General features: G+C 46.2%; 1 protein-coding gene across 4 annotated transcripts in view; it reads left to right on the top strand.

The window, feature by feature from the left end:
* The first annotated feature begins 9,783 nt into the window (after window positions 1–9,783).
* SORBS1 (sorbin and SH3 domain containing 1) overlaps window positions 9,784–17,457 on the top strand; it is a 221,161-nt gene continuing 213,487 nt past the window's right edge. For 2 of the 4 annotated variants that reach the window (XM_055081458.1, XM_055081454.1), the window contains exon 1: window positions 9,784–9,867. The gene's annotated coding sequence lies outside the window, so the exon portion shown is untranslated. Of the gene's footprint in view, window positions 9,868–11,753; window positions 11,881–17,457 lie in introns of all 4 variants that reach the window. The other 2 variants (XM_055081469.1, XM_055081456.1) reach the window with 2 other exon arrangements.

Here is a 17,457-nt window from a genome sequence, read left to right as displayed (position 1 = left end):
CCTGCCCCTAGGTTCTTCAGAACCTTTTATTTTTTTTTAGATTCCATATATATGTGTTAGCATACGGTATTTGTTTTTCTCTTTCTGACTTACTTCACTCTGTTTGACATCCGCCTCACTACAAATAACTGAATTTCGTTCCTTTTTATGGCTGAGTAATATTCCATTGTATATATGTGCCACATCTTCTTTATCCATTCATCTGTTGATGGACACTTAGGTTGCTTACATGGACTTATTTTTAAAATAATTCTGCATGGTGGGAGAAATTTTGCAAGATAAAAATAAAATTTATTAGAGATGATTTAAAAGTTTTTCTTTTTGCTTATCAATGGTTTCCAATTTTTTCACAATGATCATATCTTCCTAATAGACTGTTTAAGGGAAAATAAACTTAGTGGCACAAGAAATTATAGAATTAAAAAAAATCACTCTATATTTTGTGTTTTATAAATGTGAATTACTAAGACAATCCTTTTGTGATTTGCTCTCTTGGAAAGTTCATAATGCTGTTCCTTGCTAATTACATCACCTGTTACAGAGGGTGGTTTAGAAACACAGAAGTTAGCGTTTTCTTACAAAACTGAAAGTCCCCACTTCTCACACATGTTGGCTGCCCAGGCCCCTCATTCACAGCTGCCAAATCTTGGCATTTACCAACCCCTGGGCACGGGAAACCCTGGGTAAGGGAGTTCTCCTGGCCTGGCCCACAGAGGCTTAGACAAGAATTGCCACAGAAGCATCAAAACAATAGAATGTGATGTCGTGGGCATCCCGGGGGGGAAATAATGCTAGACTGAAATGCATTTTTGCATCATTGATTCTCCCTGCTGATTGAGCCCTGTTTATCTCATTTGGCAGATCAGCCTCAAAGTGCATGAACTATTTGTGCCTCATTAGTTTCCAATAGATTGATTTTGCTAGGACTGCGAATTGGCCGTCTTGCATTGCAGCCCGCAGGAGCCGGCTCTGGCTCAGCCTCAGGGCACAGGCACATGGAACAGCAGCAGCCCCTGCAGTGCGGCCACCGGCAAGAGACTGAAGGGCTGTTCTATGGCCACAAGGACAGCAGTGCCTTAAATCTTTCCCGGAACCAGGTAGGATAAAATAGGGACATATAAGAAAGCAAACAAGGGCCATCTCTGCTCTTTTTTCTTTCTCCTTCAACGTACATACTCTATTTGGCACCTCCCTCCTCTTGCCTCCAAATCCCCCCACTCCCAACCTTAAGCCCCTCTTCAAAAGTAAGAAAAATGAAGATAACTTTAAAGAAAAATTAAAATAAATAAAATTGATGACCAGTTTTTAAAACAGTGAGTGCTGAACTACTTACAACATAATGATTGGAGAGAAAAGCAGAATACAAAACTGAACATACAGTATGACATTGCTTTATAAAAAGTAGACATAGAAAAAAAGATTAAAAGGGAAAAAGCAAACCAAATGGGGATAGAGGTAACTTTGGACATTGAGGGATACGGAGGCTTTTCTTTTTTTTTTTCCTTTAAACTTTTCTGCATTTTCAAAATTGTCTAAAATGATTAGTAGTACATATACATATCCTCAGAAAATTTTTATTAAAATATATAAGGTAATAATACATACATAAAATAATAAAGTGGCCCATGCTTTTCATTCAGCAAGGTATATTGGTTCTGCCAGTTAAAGGAACAGAAAACTGACTCAAGCTAGTTTGGCAGTTCCTCAAATAATTAAACATAAAGTTACCATATGACCCAGCAATTCCACTTCTAGGTATACATCCAAGGGAATTGAAAACATATGTTCGTACAAAAACTTGTACATGAATGTGCATAACAGAATTGTTCATAATAACCAAAAAGTGGAAACAAACCAAATGTCTATCAACTGATGATAGGATAAACAAATTGTAGTATATGTATACAGTGGAATGTTATTTAGTCATAAAAAGGAACAAAGTATTGATACATGCTACAACAAGGATGAACCTTTTCCACATTACGCTAAGTGAAAGAAGCCAGACACAAAAGGCCACACGTTGTATGATTCCATTTATATGAGATGTCCAGAATAGGCAAATCTATAGAGACAGAAAGTATATTGGTGATTGCCAGGGACTGCGGGGAGAGGGGAAACAACGGGTGACTGCTAATAGGTATAAGGTTTCTTTTTGCAGTGATGAAAATGTTCTGGAATTAGTTTGTGGTGATGGTTGCACAACCTCATGAATATACTAAAAACCACTGGACTGTATACTTTTAAAGGGTAAGTGTTCTGATATGTGAATTATATCTCAATTAAAACAAAAGGAGTGTGTCTATCACACTGTCTTGTAATCACCCATGTCTTTATCAGTCTCTCCCACTCCATTGTGAGCACCTCAAGGATGAGGGCCTATCCTTGCTCTCTGGTTCTCCAGCCCTGAGTAGAGGACCTGGAACAGAGGGGGCACATGATATTGCTAACTGAACGACTTGAGAGTTCTCTTCCCACAAGCCCAGGGCTACCTGGCTGGCTCTGCTCCCAACCCTCCAGAATGGTCTGGGTCGGAAATTCCCTAGTGGTCCAGTGGTTAGGACTTGGCACTTTCACTGCCCGGGCCCAGGGCCCGGCTTCAATCCCTGGTTGGGGAGCTAAACTTCTTCAAGCTGTGAGTCGTGCCCAAAAAAAGTCTGAGTGTTAGAAGCCCTAGTTCAGGTATAGTATCTTCTGGAACCCAAGAGTGCAGCAGCCTTCAGTTTAAATACCAGCAGGTGGGATCACATTGTTTAACCCCATTGAACCTTGTTCAGGGGTCACACTGAGTCAAACAGAGGGGCTGCCACTGACCCCTCGGGGTCCTTACTTTCTTCCTGTTGGAGGGCTCACCAAGATTAACCTTCCTTCTTTGGAAGTGGCAGCCTGGGCTGCAACAGATTCTGAGAACCAGGGTCTAGCATGCTTTCTGGTTCTGCTCTAATTCTAATCAGGGTCAAATGAAGAAGCCCTTGGTTCTTTTGGCCTAAGGGAGGAGATAGGTATCTCTGTCCACTTCTCCCTTGTATAAAGTCCAGTTGCCCTTACTCCTTGGGCCGTAGGACATGATTCTTTCAGATTATCTCCTTTTTACAGAGTCAGATAAACAGGTAGGCCATGCAACCACAACTTAGATTGCCAATTTAAAAAGGGCTTCAGGGCTTCCTTGGTGGTGCAGTGGTTGAGAGTCTGCCTGCCGATGCAAGGGACACAGGTTCGTGCCCCGGTCCAGGAGGATCCCACATGCCGCGGAGCGGCTGGGCCCGTGAGCCATGGCCGCTGAGCCTGTGCGTCCGGAGCCTGTGCTCCGCAACGGGAGAGACCACAATGGTGAGAGGCCCGCGTGCCGCAAAAAAAAAAAGAAAGGGCTTCAAACATCCCTGGAAATGTGTGATTTTCCAAGACTTCCTCTCACAGCGAGAGCCATGCATGCCTGGAAGAATCGCCTGGTTCAGCCAATTGGGGCAGCAGGCAGAAAGATCCCTAAGAGGCATGGCCCAGTGACTAGAGATGGTCACTAAAATAGCATTCATAAAAGTGGGTCAAGGTAACCGAAGGTTTAGAAGACAGGTTTAAGAGACAGGGCAAGCAAGTTTGGAGACAGGACAGACTTGCTGAGGTAATGGAGAAGGGCCGATACCTGATAGGCACGCCCGCCATCTTCCCTTCTGCCCTTTCCACGGAGCTCAGCATCTTCTCTTGATGAATGCTGACAAAGTGTTGCTAAACTTCCCAGGACACCCATGTGACTCAATTTGGCCTTGTGTAATGAGTTCCCCCAGTGAACTCTTCCAATCACCTCTGACAAGCTTTCAACAGCTTCCAGAATGTCAGTTATTACCTTAACACCATTGTTGTTGATTTTTTAACCTTGTTAAGGTTATATTAGTTTGGTGAGGCTTGTTGCCCCATTTCTGCAATTGCTGTATTTTTTCCCTCAGGCCGTTTAAAATGGTCTGTCTTCCTCTCCCTTGCCGTCTCTCTCATGTTCTCTGGTTCTCCCCCTCTTTCCCTGTGCCACCTTTTTTTCCCTCTTCCTGGCTTCCTCCTCTTATCTCTCCAGCCTCAATCAGAATGCATCTCTCAGAGTAGTCAGCTCTATTCACCAACCATAAAAATGGTTTTCTCAAATGCTTCGTTAACTGAATGACTTTAGAGTAGTAAGTCTTTCTCAAGTAAACGCAGCATATTCTAATTAATGAATCCCCTGCCCAGTCAGAAAAAAATGGATCTCCCAGCAGCAGCTGCCTTCAAACTGCCCCTCCTCTTTTCTTTTCTTTTTTTTATAAATTTATTTATTTAGTTTTGGCTGTGTTGGGTCTTCGTTGCTGTGCGCGGGCTTTCTCTAGTTGCAGCAAGTGAGGGCTACTCTTTCAATGAGGTGCGCAGCCTTCTCATTGCAGTGGCTTCTCTTATTGCGGAGCATGGGCTCTAGGCATGACGGCTTCAGTAGTTGTGGCTCGTGGGCTCTAGAATGCAGGCTCAGTAGTTGTGGCTCACGGGCTTAGTTGCTCCACAGCATGTGGGATCTTCCCGGACCAGGGCTCGAACCCATGTCCCCTGCATTGGCAGGCGGATTCTTAACCACTGCGCCAACAGGGAAGCCCTGCCCCCTCCACTTGTCCCTCACCCAAACCCCTGACCTAGCGCAGGCCCTTCCATTAATACAGTGGAAGTGGACAGAAGTGCATTCTGTCCTTCTGGTTACTCCCAAAGGTCCACCCAGCTCAACACTTTAAACGTCTTATTTTGATTATCTAATAGCATGAAACATTCTCAAAGCCAAACCTTACACCCTTGGTTGAATACAGTACAAATGTATAGAATTGGGATTTTATTATGTACACATGCTTTCATCCAAGCAACAACATGAGACATATTGGAGCAAGCATTTTTTTAGATTGATGAACAGAGGCCTGAAGCCTAGGCCATTGGTGTGACCCATTCATTCTCATCTTGGCCCTGCTTCCTAAGCACAGCGATGTCCTTGCCTGCTCTCATTCTCTACCTGGTCCCCTCCTGGCCAACCTCCACCCATCTCTCCAAAATTCCCCAAAGCAGTATCTGCCCCCCTGACCTCCAAAGAATGCAGAATTCTTGGATCTGGCATCCCACGATATTCAAATCAGTTTTGAGCCCTCAGGCATGAGTGTAGAGATTTGCTTCTCAGTAATTCATCAGCGAGAAGCAAGGGAATCCATTCTTTAAGGAAGTTTCGCTCTTTCCACTACTTGCTTCATTTTCTTCAAGATGCTACGAAAGAAATTAGGTGCAAATGGCCACCAGGGTTTTTAGTGATTTAACACCAAAAGGGATTCATAATTCCCTGTCTCTCATTTGATTTTCTTCTTCCCTCCTGGCGTTCTCCAGCTGATATGTCTGAAAATGACTACAGTCAATCTTTTGGGTAACTGGGGAAACAAGTTACCCAAACCAACACATTTTAAGAAAGCATCTTTCACAACTTGGCCTCCTAGTAATATTAATAATAATATCCTCTTGGGACTTCCCTGGTGGCATAGCGGTTACGAATCCACCTCCCAATGCAGGGGACACAGGTTCGAGCCCTGGTCCAGGAAGATCCCACATGCCACAGAGCAACTAAGCCCGTGCACCACAACTACTGAGCCCGCGCTCTCGAGCCCGCGCGCCACAACTACTGAGCCCGTGCGCCACAACTACTGAAGCCTGAGCACCTAAGAGCCCGTGCTCTGCAAAAAGAGAAGCCACCACAATGAGATGCCTGCGCACCACAGCAAAGAATAACCTCTGCTTGCTGCAACTAGAGAAAGCCCGTGTGCGCAGCAACGAAGACCCAACACAGCCAAACAAATTTTTTTAAATAAAAATAAATGCTTATGTGAGAAAGAAAATAATACCCTCTTAGTGAGTGCTTATGTGTCAGGCAGCGTGTAAGCACTTTACATGCATGCTGTCATCTACAGCTCACCAGTAAACCTTAGGAGGGTTGTGTCTCCCTCCTGTTACAGATGAGGGACCTGAGAACTTGCACAAGAGTTCCACGTTAGGCACTGAAGCCAGGGTTCTGCCCACAGTCTTAACCACTATACTTCCTGCCCTCTCTAGATCATCTTGTTTCTTTCCCTCTCTCCCAGGGTGTGTGACCCTGAAGATGGAGGAAAGGCTGACAACTCTGGGCTGACCTCTACAAAATCCTGCTTGCTCCTCTCCCAATCCCTCACACTTAACGGCCTGCTTGAAGGAGGCTTCCTACACAGCACGTTTATGACCCTGGTTTGTGTTCTTGACCCTCCTGCCTGATATTTTAATTTCTCTCCAACAGTGGAAGGACTGCTGGGAATAATCTGATGCACAAGAAGAGAAAACCAGGAGTTACTAATAAGGTTAAATTAAATGTAAGCACATTTTTAACAGTGTGTAAAGTATAGTGCTAAGCACTGTTTGAGATGAGCAGACACAAGCCAGGACATCATGGAATTTACAGTCTGGTGGGAGAGAGGATGAGGAATAAGACTACATACATATATACATGAGTTCATGCCAAATAGGGTAAATTCCATGAGAAAGGAATAAATGAAGTGCTGTAGGGCTGGAAAGCAGGGAGTGCTCACATTTCCCTGGGGAACCAGAAATGAGGCCATATGATATAAGAAATAGTTGAGATGAGAGTGGAAAGCCCTGAGCTTTACTCCAGGCTCGGTCACTGATATACTATTGTACTAATAAGGCCTTGGTATATCTCCTCCCCAGGACAGGCCACATAATTTATAGGACTCAGTACAAAATGAAAACGTGGGGTCCCTTGTTCAAAAATGAAGAATTTCAAGATGACGAGAGCAAAGTAATACCCAAGTGTGGGACTCTTCTTAGCACGCCCATGAAGCGGGACTTCCCTGAGCTTCTGCTACGCCACGGGTTACCTTTGGGAGGTGGGGAGGCAGGTCTTACCAGCACCTAGCACAGGGCCTGCTATTCAGATGAATCACTGAATGACTGGAGACAACGGTGAGTTGACATGAGTACACATGATGATTTCTTGGGGCACTTTCAGTGTTAAAATGTTATTAGACCGTGATTCTGAACACTTCTTGAAGGAGACATTTGAGATGAATCTTGAAGGATAGTAGGATTTTTCTTTCTCTTTGTCTTCCCTTTTTCCCTTCCCTTCTGTCCTTTCAGTATTTTCCCATTTAGCTCATAAACCTGAATGACATACAAACTGGAACCAGCAGAGGAGTGCAACATTTGAGGGATGACTCAAAGACTGAGGCCTCATTAAAGATTTCCCCAGGCAGTTTCCCACTTACAAGGGAAGGCCTTGCCGAGAGATCAAATCTCCACAAGGAGAGTCTGGTTTTTCATTTTAAGATTATTTTGTTTTATTTTCATTGAACAATTTGATAGATGTTTATGATGAAAAGAATCAGAAAAATATAGATGAGGGGAAAATACTCATAATCCCACAAGAAATAGTTCTAATGAGATTGCAGTACAAAACTAGTTTGCAACCTACTTTTCTATTCAGTAATATGTTATGAGCATATTTTTGTTTAATGAGTCGTATACTGTTTCATTTTTCATGGCTGTATGATATTCTGTCTTATGGTTGTACTGTAATTTTCTTAACCAATCCACTCAAACTGAACATTTGGATTTTTTTTTTTTTTTTGCTATTCTAAGTGGTGTTATCCTGAATTTGCTGGGTAGGCAATTTACTTAGTTACTCCAGCAGTTATTTTCCTCCTCTGTGGATAAACTGAAGATAACAGTAGCATTTCTTCCTGGGGTTGCTGTGTGGTATTGGCCGGTTAATGTATGTATGAACGGACAGTTATGGTCAGTTAATATTAAACTGGTGAGTTTATGCTCTTAGCATAAATACATAATACTACATAGCAGACTAGACATGCAGTCAGCCCTCCCTATACGCAGGTTTCACACCTGCAGATTCAACCAAATCAAATGTGATCAAATTTGCTTCGCAGTTGGTTGAATCCGCAGATGTGAAATGTGCCGATTTGGGGGGGCCGACTGTATTCCTTGTACTACTCCATTTTAAATAAGGGACTTGAGCATCCACAGATTTTGGTATCCATGGGGTCTCCTGGAACAAATCCCCTACAGATACTGAGGGACAAGTGCATTAGCCGCTTCATTACTTTACAGGCCCAGGAGGAACTGCCTCCCTTAGATTGTGGTGGAAGTTAATAGTAGAGCCTGCGAAGCTGGACTTCTAGTCTAGTGTTCTTTGCAAAACAGTAGGATGAGGTGCAAGCCTGGGGAGGCCTGGTCTGGCGGCTCCCTAGATTGAATAGCTTTCTAGTAGTTTCTTGTCTCTTCAGTTGTAGAATAAGCTCCCAGGTGGCTAGGAGACTTCTAATTTTTTTTTTTCTTTACACAGCAGGGGACAGCAGGTGCTCAGCAAAGACTTGTCACTGTTCCTTGACATCCAAGAACCTTAGCAGATGTGTTTCCCATCAGCCTGTGCAGTCATCAAAGCCTTTCTTTCCCTTGCACACACAGCCTGTTAACCGGGAATGTGCTCTGGCTGAAGATTCTCGCCAAGGGCAGCTGACAAAAATCAGTTGTGTTCAGCCCACGGGATGATTGCCCCACCTTCAGGGATGCCCCAGGGATGTGGGAAGCTAGGCGTGGAGGGAGCATGTTCCAGGCCTGTTACTTGCTGGCCGTGACCTTGGGCAAGAAGTTTCCCCTCTCTGCATTCTGTTTTCTTTTTGTAACACTGAGGGGGACTGGAGGAGGTCAGGATGGTATCACAGCGGTTACCTCTGAACCCATCTAGCAAAGTACTCTTCTCCCCACTTGCACATGACCCTGTTTTGTTTTATTCACCCTATTTTGCACATTGCAGATGATCTTGTTTATATATTCACTCGTTTATTTGCCTGTCTCCCTCACTAAAATGGAAGCTTCATGAGCGGAGGGGTCTTGTCTGTTATATTTTCGGCAGTAACCCCAGGGCCTAGTATATGCCTGCCATGGAGCTGCTGAATAAAAGTATTACATGAATGAAATCTCAGAGCCTGGCTTCAAATGCTGATTGCACCGGTTTCCGTGTGACTTTGACCAAGCCGCTTAAACCATTTCAGTTTTTCCACTTGAAAAATATGGATTAGTAATAGCGACTATCTTAAAAGGCTATGAGGATCAAAAGAGAGAAAAACTAAGAAGTATTAAGCATAGTGGCTGACATACAGTATAATAATGATAGTAGCAAACATTTATATAGCGCGACGGTCAGGCACTGATCTAAATGCTTTACATACGTTAACTATATTAGTCTTCTCTATGTCCTGTCCTGCGAAATAGGTACTGGTTATTATACCATTTTAAAGATGCGCAAACTGGAGCACAGGAGTTGAGTAAGTTATATGTACTCAAGACAGGTTAGCTGGTTTTTTTATGCCTAAGATTCCTTCCCAGATCCCCGTGGGCGACCCCTCAGAAAGATCAGAGGGCGCGCCGGGCCAGCCTCCCGCCCAGCCCGAGGCCGGCCGGGACAGAAAGGGTTACTGCGACCGCGCGCACGTCCTCGACGGGAGATCCGCGGGCCCGAGCGCAGGGCTCACAATGCTGCGGGGCGGGGCGGCGGGCGCCTCGTCGCCTCCCATTGGCGCACACGCCCCTTCCTGTCACTGCCGGGTCCGGCACCGCCCCCTAGCACCGCCCACTGCCCAGGCGCCGCCGGAGTGGACGGTTCCAGACGCATGCTAATGAGGGGGCGGCCGCCGCAGCCCATTGGCCGGCTGCGGAGTGTCGGTGAAGTCAGCGCCGAGTCCCAGAAAAACAGAGCGGGGCCAACTGCAGAGTGTAGTGCGAGTTGGGCAGGACGCGCGCAGCCGGCCCGCCCGCCCGGAGACCTGCAAGGTAAGCCCGCGCCAGCGGCCCCTCAGCCCGCGCTCGCCTGATTGTCAGCGCCGGCGCCGGGGGCGTGCGCCGGCCCGGCCCCCGCGGGCGGCGCCTTTGTTCCACGCTCGGAGGAGGCGCGTTTAAAGGGCCAGCTGTTGGAAGGACTTGAGGGACCCCCTCCCCCAGAGCATCCCCCGTGGTCAAGGGGAACACCGTGGTCCCCCTCGGCGGAACCCTCCTTCCTGCCTGCTTGGTGGATCCCCAGTCTTTAAAGGAAAGTTCCCCAGGGTGCAGGGGTTTTGGAGGATTCCAGGTTTTTGTCTTTAATTTTTTGTTTGTTTTTATCGGTGGGTGGGGGTACGTGCGATCATGGCCTCTCCTAGGAGAGAATGTCCGCCTGCTTCAGGCTGGCTGCAATATGGGTGGGTGGAGGAGACATCAAAGCCCAAGTGGGTTTGCGCTGTAAAGTGAAACTACCGAGGAGAGGCTCCTCTGCAGTAGCCAGAGGAGGAAGGAGGGAGCGAGCGGCAGGATGGAGGCATCTCAGGTGTGTTCATTCATCAGCATCCCTCTGGAGGAGAGGAAGGCGGGAGGGCAGCCCGGACTACCGGTCTGGCCTAGGACCCGCCAGAATGAGCGGGTACGTTTGTGTGTGTGTCCGTGTCCGGGGACGCCGGTTCCTGCTCATCTGCCCATGCTCCTTCATCCCTCAGAGTGACTGGCAGCTTCTTGCTAGCCAGCTCCTCACCGAGATGAACAGAAAGCAACTCCTTTCTCCGAATTCCCCGGACATCCTCGGCTCTCCTCTGGCTTCTTTCCGAGGTGGCTTCCTTGATAAACGCTAGCGCCATTCAAGATAGAGGGGGAAAGAGGCTTGAAATCATTACGTTTTATTCACGGGGGAATGTGATGTCGAATTCTGCATCCCCGTGCATCCGCTGTCGTAAGATGGCTTTGAAATTCACCAGTGCATGCTTTCTTCAGGCAGACAGAATTTATTACGCTATTACATTGCTACATAAAAGCAGAAAGGATCCCACTGAGCGTTGCTCGTTTTATCCAGACCCTGGATTTTCCCAGCATGTTCTGGCTGAGCCTTTGGATTTTTGTTTTAAACTGAGCGCTGGGATGCCCCTCCTGTCACAGGGCCGACCTGCTGAAATCGCTGGAATTGATTTCACCGTCAATAGGAGGGAGGTTCATTTAGAGATATCATGGAGCCTGTCTGGCATGTCAGGCCTCTGACATCACCCCCCGCCCCCCACCCCTTGCGCCCTTTTTCTCTCCTAAGTGAAGGCCAGGGAGGGCTTGTCTCCATGCCCCCCTCCTTGGTTTGTGAGCTCCTCTAGATTGTTTTGATTGGAAAGGTGGCTTGGTTGTGATTGAAGAGAACGGAGTGGATTAAGAGTGGGGTGGGCAGCAGATGGGGACAGCAGCCTCAATGACAGAAAACATATGCTGGACATTTGGGGACTCCAGATCTCCAGCCCTTAGAGACAGGTGAGGTTGATGGGTGTGTGTGGAGCGAGAGGGGTCTGTGTGTGTGTGTGTGTGTGTGTGTGTGTGTGTGTGTGTGTGTGTGTGTGTGTTGGCTGTGAGGGAGCGGTGGAGGAGGAGGATGCTGCCAGCAATTTTCTGCCCCACCCTCTTGATGCTGCCTTAAATAGTTCCTTGCCATCCAAGCTCTGATGTTTCAGGCTCTTGGCCTGAGGGGAGGGGAGGGGAGGGTTGGTCTTTTGGTACCTCTGCCCTGGGCACTGTTAGAGTGGATGGTTAGGAAAGGGTTAGTTCTCCAGGGGTTGCAGAGAGCTCATTTCTCTGCTGGAGGGCGCTGAGTTGAACTAGCTTGGGTGACTTCCCCGCAGGGTATTAGCAACTGAAAAGAAATGCTTTCTTCCCCTTAGGGCGAAGAGCTGGGAAGGTATTGTCACCATCCGTCCGTTTGACACTCACCTGCTCTTGGCCCTTTCCTCCTGTTACCTCCTGCTTTCTTTTATTCTAGTTGGCGAGTTTCTGTGAACTTTTCCGAAGGTACTGGGAATATTGGGAGGTGAGGTAGGAGTTGTGGGAAAGGACTAGCAGATGCTTCTTACTGGCAGAACAAAGAACTGTGCTGCTCTCCCCTTCTCCCCTCTCCAAAATACAGTCCCATATAGATAGCAGTCTGGGGTTTTCTTTGCAGAGAATGAATGGGCAGGGTTCAGGAAAGATAGCTTGTATTAGGCAGCATTAGTAGTCATCTGACCATCCAAACTTAGCTCTGGCCCCTCCCCTGGACTTGGAAATAGATTTGCTGTAGATGGCACTCCCTGTTAATTTGGGATTTAATCTGTCTCTTGAAAAAGGAAACGGATGGTATCAAAAAGCTTTGGTGGAGGTCCTCTGGACCAAAAGCAGGACAGCTGGCTTTGATCCAGGCTTCAACCTGCTTTGGGCTTTGGGCTAGTGGCTTCTGCTCTCTGGGCCTTTGTCCTTGTTGGGAAAGTGGAGGGCTTTGGGGTAGATTGTTTTCCAGGGTTCCTGACAGCATGACTGTTCTTAGATTCACAAGACCGTTTGTGATGGCATTTCTAGATTCTTTGCTAAACTGATGTTAAATTCACAGTATTACTCGATGGCACGAAAGAAACATTCCAGGACTCAGCCTTCTGTTGGATTCAGATGCATCTGTTCCTTGATTAGTGTGATTGGTAAGGTTTTGCTGTGTCTAAATAATTTAGAGCTAGCACAGCCCAGAGTGAGGCACAGACCCTCAGTGTGGGTGGTTGGTTGGGGAGACCAGGTGGGGTGACAGAATGCTGAGGAAAGGGAGTTTTTATCATTCATTCTCTCTCCCTGTGTATGTTTAACTCACTGCTTTATTTATGGTTATACAGGTGAATATTTAGATATTTAGAACCTGAGAGTTGGAAGAGACCTCTGATTGCCAGGTTCAGCCTCCCTCACTGAGGAATTTGAGGGGTTGGGTGGCTTGGCCATTTGTTCAAGGTCACACAGCTAGCAAGATGCAGAGCTGGGCAGAAACCCCAGGTGGATAGATTTTAGGTCTTGTGTTCTAGATACACCTCTTAAGTCCCCTCTTCCTCTGAGAGAAATGATACTAAGATGTGGTAGAGAAAAGCAAGGAGAAATTAGGGGCAGTAGAAGGGAGAGGTTGGGGAAACAGACCAGGTAGGAGGTTGGGGGCAGGTCAGATGAGGAAGGGGAAAACACAGACACCAGGCTTGGAGGAAAAAGGGATGGAGCTGGAAGGGGGAGGCTTTATCAGCTGTGAAATAGCAGATTTCTACAGCCCTTAGAGTGAAGTAAGTAAGGAGAGGCTTGGCTTAGACACGGGTTGGGGTGCGTGAACAGAATCCAGGCCAGGGTTGGGACTGACTTGGAGTCTCTTGGGATCTCTCTGTTGACCCTCAGATTGCAGTGTGTGGTGGAGGCTGATTTAGTTTCAGGGCCAACTCAGGACTTTGGAGCCAGTGGGGCAGGCAGAACCTGAACATGTGGAAAGTCAGATGTGCCGGGAGTGATGCTGGAGAATGCTGAGGTGGGAACCCATTCCGCTGAAGTTCCAGTTTTTTTTTTTTTTTAATTTAAAACTAAAACAGTTTTTCCATGGAGTTTTTTTTTCAACTCAAACAGCATTTTCTCCACTGACTCTCATTGGTGCTTTGTACATTTTATGAGATAGTGATTTATGTGATAGTGTCTCTTGTACTCCCTTTTCAGAGGAGATATTGGAGTGACTGATTTACTGAACCGTAGCTCATCTGGAGGGAGCTTCCGACCTATGACCTGAGCTAAGCCTCAGAATGTTTAAATGAGCAATTAAAGAGCTGTGAACAGTGGTTAACCAGATTAGTAACCATTCAAAGGCAGGGATAAAAGGTGATAATACTTTGAAGTCTATAGCCCAAGCCTACAGCTGGCCATGTACAGTGTAATTTACTTTGGCCTAGGAAGTCTTTCTGTGGATCCTTTAGTTGTTCCCTCTTTTTGTGTATGGTTACTCATGTCTGTCTGTCTGTCCCTGTATCTTGCTGTCTTCCCATCCTTATTTTCCCACATCCCCCGCTCTACCTTTCTTTTTCTCTCCTACTATTATACCTTTTTCTTTGACTTCCTCCTCCATCTTTTATTTATTGTCAATAACATAGCTCTGTAGTGTGTTTTTTTTTTTTTTTTTTTTTTGTGGTACGCGGGCCTCTCCCTGTTGTGGCCTCTCCCATTGCGGAGCACAGGCTCCGGACCCGCAGGCTCAGCGGCCATGGCTCGTGGGCCCAGCTGCTCCGCAGCATGTGGGATCTTCCCGGACCGGGGCACAAACCCGTGTCCCCTGCATCGGCAGGCGGACTCCCAATCACTGCGCCACCAGGGAAGCCCTGTAGTGTATTTTAATATATTTATTGTGTTATTAAAATCTCATCCTCTCTGTTCTTAATTAGAAATCAGTTGCGTTCACTTTTTTGAATGTGTGTATATGTGTTTTACACATAAAAAACAAACAAACCAAACCCAATTAAATTGCTTTTTACTTCTGTGTGGCCTTCCATTGATTTTTTTTTTTTCCTCTGCTCCTCTTCTGTGGTCAGTAGTGGCTCTTTACAGAAAAAAAAAAGTTTCCCAACTCACTGTCACATGGATGCTATTGTTTTTATAACAAAAACAGCTACAACAATAGAAAAAGTTTCCCCCTTGTTTGTGGACACAAGGGGCACCCTCTCCCAAGAGATGTGCCCTATTTCTTGACTTTCTTCCATGGAAAGAGTGTCTGCAGTGTATTCTCTAACAGGGGCCTGTACTGTAAGGGGTTGGAGGTGCTGATGGGGGAGCTGAGGTTTTATCAGTGATCCTGGTAATGCTTAGAGTGTGGGTGGGAGGGAGACAAGAGAGGACATGTAGGAAAAGTTCAGTGTGGTGGTTTTTCTTTATTTCCCCAGGCAGATCTAACTCATCCGGCAGTAGTAGGACCCAGACCCCTTTGGAAAAGAATGAGATGCTTCTCAACTTTCGCATTTGTGTTGGGACCCAAGGGACATCTTGTGTGACACAGGGAGTGTAGGCAGCCACTGACAGGTTGCTGGTATGAAGTCCCGGGTGCTTTGATGCATGCATGCTATGGTTCTTTAACCTTTCTTCTGACTCTTATTAATTATAGAAACACTGAGTCTTGTTGCTCGGTGGTCAGCAGATAGTTTAGTGTCTAAAGTGGGCCTCTCAAACAAGAAGTTGCCTTGAAGTCTCCAGTTTTTAATGTTAAAAATTCACGTGAGGGGACTTCCTTGGTGGTCCATTGGCTAAAACTCCGTGCTCCCTATGCAGGGGGCCAGGGTTCAATCCCTGGTCGGGGAACTAGATCCCACATGCCTCAACTAAGACCCAGTGCAGCCAAAATAAATAAATAAATAAATATTTAAAAAAATATTCATGTGAGTTTTGTATTCTGTAATACATCTGTTCTGGTTTTAGCATAAAAGTATTTAAAATGGGGCTTCCCTGGTGGCGCAGTGGTTGAGAGTCCGCCTGTTGATGCAGGGGATGCGGGTTCGTGCCCCGGTCCAGGAAGATCCCACATGCCGTGGAGCGCCTGGGCCTGTGAGCCATGGCCCCTGAGCCTGCACGTCCGGAGCCTGTGCTCCGCAACGGGAGAGGCCACAGCAGTGAGAGGCCCGCGTACCGCAAAAAAAAAAAAAAAAAAAAGTATTTAAAATGCTTTACTGTTGACTACAGTTGATGGTCCAGGAAAATGTTGTGTTTGTCTGGGGTCTTTGCTTGTCCATGCCCGCCCTAAATATGCACAGCAGGTCCCGGACCCCCTGACCTAAATGTGCACAGCAGGTCCTGGACCCCAGCCAGAGAAGCCAGCAGTGGGGCAGGTGTCACACCTGTGGTGCTGGGACCTGCCCACTCAAGCTTTCCTGCTGACTCTGCCAGACCCACTGATGTCCCATCATTCAGAACTCTTACACGTCCCCCTGGTCTTTGTCCACTCCCCGGAAGGCCTGTTTCTCCTTTGCCTGTCTGACTTCTACTCCTTTCAGAGCCCTCATGTCTCAAAGAGGTGTTTTCTTCCTGTGTTTGCCTTTCAGCAGTAGCTGTTTCCCTGTCTTCTCTACCAGAAGATTGTGAGATCTGGCAAGAGAGAATTTGTTTCAGCTCTTTTAACATTAAATTTAGTTTGTTGTATCAAATTTAAAACTTAATTTGTATCAAAGTCATATATTTATATATATGTAGTTTTAAAGGTCAAATAACACTGCAAGCCTTGTAAAGAAAGCTGTGTCACTCCTCCTGATCCTGGTGATCCACTCCCCAGGGTTAGTCATGGAACACGATTTTCTGTTGCTGCAGGAACAAATTACCACCAATGTAGTAGCTGAAAGCAGCACAAATTTAAATTACAGTTCTATGGGTTAGAAGTCTGAAAAGGGTCTCACTGGGCTAAAATCAAGATGGTAGCAGAGCTGCATTCTCTTCCTTGCGTCTTCCACTTTCTGGAGGCCGCCTGCATTCCTTGGCTCATGTCCCCCTTCCAACATCTTCAAAGCCGGCAATGGCCGGTTGAGTCCTGCCATGCATCACTGACCTTCTACCATAGTCACATCTTCCTGACTGCCTTCTCCGTCCCTCTTCCACTTTTAAGAACGCTTGTGATTACTTTGGGCTCACCTGGATAATCTAGGATAATCTCCCTGTTTTAAGTTCATTTGATTAGCAACCTTAATTCCATTTGCAACCTTAATTCCCCTTTGCCATGTATCATGCTTATGGGTTCGGGGATTAGGATATGGGCATCTTCATCTTTGAGGGACCATTATTCTGTCTACCATAGTCACTTCCAACCCTTTTAGCTGTTTCTCCTGATATGGCTATTGTCCTGCTATGGATTAGAGGAGCCCTTATTCCCCTCTTCACTCCTCCCCTCCTCACATACTTCCCTTTCTTCATGTCCTCCCAGTGTGGTTATGTCACAGTTTTTGGTTACAACGATAGTCAATACTTATATTATTTTGACTGTGTAAATAGTGTTCATGGCTGAGTCTTATAGTCGTACTGTAATGAAATTTCCTTTCTTGTACGTCTCCTTTTTTATTTTTTTGAGTTAATAATTGCTTTTTTTTTCCTATTTAGTTTCCTTTGTACTTATTACTAATTCCCAGTGTTTCTGATGGCGTTTTAAAATATCTCTGTTTTATAACACAAGTTCCTTTTTATTTCACTACAGTCTTTTTGTCCTTGGAGACCTCCCTCCCAGAGGCCTCCATCCCTCACCTTTATTCCCTGCTGATTGACCTCTAGGCCTGGGGCATGACTCATCATGGGGATTCCCTCACCTTGCTCTGGGTTGGATCCTCTGTTTCCTATTTCTTGATTTATTCCTCAGGAGTTTCTGAGAGAGGGTCTGTACAACTTGATCACTCAAATTTGCATGTCTGAACTGTTCTTATTCTATTATACATTCACACTTGATTGGTGGTTTGATTTGTCTAGAATTTTAAGTTGAAAGCCGTTTTCCCTTAGTTTTTTTTTTTTTTTTTTTTTTTTGGTATGCGGGCCTCCCTCTGTTGTGGCCTCTCCCGTTGTGGAGCACAGGCTCCGGACGCGCAGGCTCAG

Source organism: Physeter macrocephalus, chromosome 20, assembly GCF_002837175.3.
Source record: "Physeter macrocephalus isolate SW-GA chromosome 20, ASM283717v5, whole genome shotgun sequence".
Lineage (NCBI taxonomy): Eukaryota > Metazoa > Chordata > Mammalia > Artiodactyla > Physeteridae > Physeter > Physeter macrocephalus.
The sequence above is the reverse complement of the archived record's forward strand: the minus strand, read 5'-3'. Positions and strand labels throughout refer to the sequence as shown.